This window comes from Limulus polyphemus, unplaced genomic scaffold, assembly GCF_000517525.1.
Source record: "Limulus polyphemus unplaced genomic scaffold, Limulus_polyphemus-2.1.2 Scaffold210, whole genome shotgun sequence".
Classification (NCBI taxonomy): Eukaryota; Metazoa; Arthropoda; class Merostomata; order Xiphosura; family Limulidae; genus Limulus; species Limulus polyphemus.
The window spans coordinates 710712-713398 of NW_013665820.1; positions in this window are offsets into that span (position 1 = coordinate 710712).

The following is a 2687-nucleotide window of genomic DNA, read 5'->3' on the forward strand; positions in this document are numbered from 1 at the left end:
TCTTTTCTGAATTGATTATTTTACGACATAGTGAAAATTTCCCCTATAAACTAAATATCAGTTCAATTTTCTTGAAATAATAATGAACTAATGACAACGTTTTGCTTGTTTCCGTGTTTTTATATACGGTAAAATAGCTCGGGACAACAATTCACTTACGTTAACCTTGAATTACGAGTTGAAAACTGCTATTGTAGCTGTGTCATGTAACGACGTTGTGATGTAGTAACTATACAACCTTTTTTAAGTGTTTGAAGTTTTGTAATTTCTTTTAAATACACTGAAATGTGTATGTTAGCTTTCACTCTCTTCAAAGTAGAGTTTATTGCGAGTACATTAGATTCTGAGGTAACCTCGATAGTCCAAATTTTAGATAGGCGAAATTTATTCCAAACTTAGAATCTTTCACGTATTTTCCTTGATTTCTGTGTCTGTTTACTATTTCGATTTAAAAAAAAACAGCAGGTTTTTTTGATTTTCTTTTCTGTGTTTTTACTAACTGAAGTATAACACTATTGCTCGTATTTCAAATAATTTCGCTGTTCCTTTGTGATAATGATATTGTTGCGTCAGCGAGGTCACGTGACTAGTGTCACGCCACTCGTTCTCTCGAACCTTCGGGAATTGTCGGGAGATTACTAGATATAGGGTAAGCTGGTATATATAAGATGGTCACGGCGTGACGTGACAATGTGTGTAGGTAGTGAGTAATTGAACTGCAGTCAGAAAGTATTGTTGAAGTTCGTTGTTATAGCGTTTGTTATAGAGCGACTGTTGGAAATAAGTGTATCGGTAAAATTATATTCGGAAAGAATAAACCAGTTTTATTAAGAAAGGACTTGTGTCGCTAAAGTTTCGTGGGAACTAAGTTACGGAAAATCAACTAACGAACGGAGACGTAACAATATACAAACATATCCTATGTTTTCTACCTGCTTTAGTGACATATAGATTTTTTTTCGTTTATTTAGTTTGTATGCAATGTTAGTATAAACGCGTGGTCTAGTAAGTTGTTGAGATGGCCTTGTTGTAATTGTTTTGTTTTTGTTCTCTTGACTCTAAAGTAGATAATGTCTATTCTGTGACTTCTGTCTGAGTTGGATATTACAGTAGCATATAGCATCTGGGTTGAAAGGATCAGTAACTCTAATATATTTTCATTGCCGAGTTGATGTTTTTTTAATATTACAGCCAGCCAATACCATGTGGGAGAACAAGGTCACGAAGTGCCACTGTCAAATGGACAAAGCAATCGAGCTTATCTGTTGAATTAAGGTACGTTTTCTTGTTTCAGCTCAACTAGGAGATCACTGAGTGAATGTCTTATTTGAAAATCATTGTATTTTAATTCTACAGAGATCAATCCAGAGATAGTGAAAGCCGTAGGACTAAGTACAACCTAATAGAGATTCAATTATATTTCTGTTTGCTCAAGTACACACACTATGTTTTCTTGTGTTCTGCGATAAAAATTGTGTTCGTTTTTATGTATGCTAGGAAAACTCATTTGTCAGATTCAGAATTATTCTTCTTATTTCCTGAACGAATATACTGTTATTAGCATGTCTAACTATCTGATACTTCGGGAAATCAGTTTTTACCTGAGAACAGTTCAATGTTACTGCTAGTGTTTCGCGTTAATTTGTTATATCTTTACTGTTTCTAGTACAAAACAATTTTATGCATTTCGAATGACTTTTCTCTCTTGCTGTTGTCTCATTTGTAAGATTTAATACTCTTGCAGATATTTTCTTTGTCTTTTGTATCTGTTTATTATCTTAAATCTAAGAAAATAACTGGTATTTTACTTTCATTTTTTGTGTCTTTACTAACTGAAATATAACCTTAATGCACATATTTCACGCTATTTTACTTAATCTTTATATTTTCTAGTATAAATCAACTTTAGGTGTTTAAATTCAGTTTTCTTTCTCTGTATTGTCACAATTAATGTACAAATAAAAAATTTCCCAAGTTGTCCAGCGGTAAGTTTGAGGGCTTACAGCACAAAAATCGAGCTTTAATCCCATGGTTGTCAAACGCAGGTAGCCCATTTTGTAGTTTTACATTTAAAAACTAGAGGAACACTCAGTAGAGCGCGGACATCCGCCACGCAGTGTTTATCATATTCGGCTCTCAAAAATACGAAAATGTGTCCGTCGTTATAAACAGATATAGACCATTTTTGGCAGAACAACGAGGAATAATATTCTACATATGTCCTACAAATTTAATCAAAATCCGATATCTTTTTAATGAGCTATAGAGTAAAAATAGTGCTGAAAACCGGTCCCCATGTTACAGATAGGATTTTTTTTTTGATCCTCAAAAACTAAACACTTTTAAGTTGGGTCGTAGTCCAAATGTATACCAAGTTTCGTTCAAATCCATTCAGCCCTTTTCGAGAAATCTTGCTGACAAATACACACTCACACAGAGGTGAAAACTTAACCCCCGTCTATCTTCGGTGGCGGAGGTAACAAACAAATAGAACAAAAAAATAGACATTTAAGATTTTATTTGAAATAAGGTTTTATATTGTTACGACAGCGGAAGTCACGTGACGCTAGTAACACGTCGTGATATTCTCGAAGGTTCGTGAATGATCGAGTGTTTACTAGATGTGCTGTATTCTTGTATACAAGACTGTCAAGAAGTGACGGCAACAAGGGAATTGAATTGCAGAA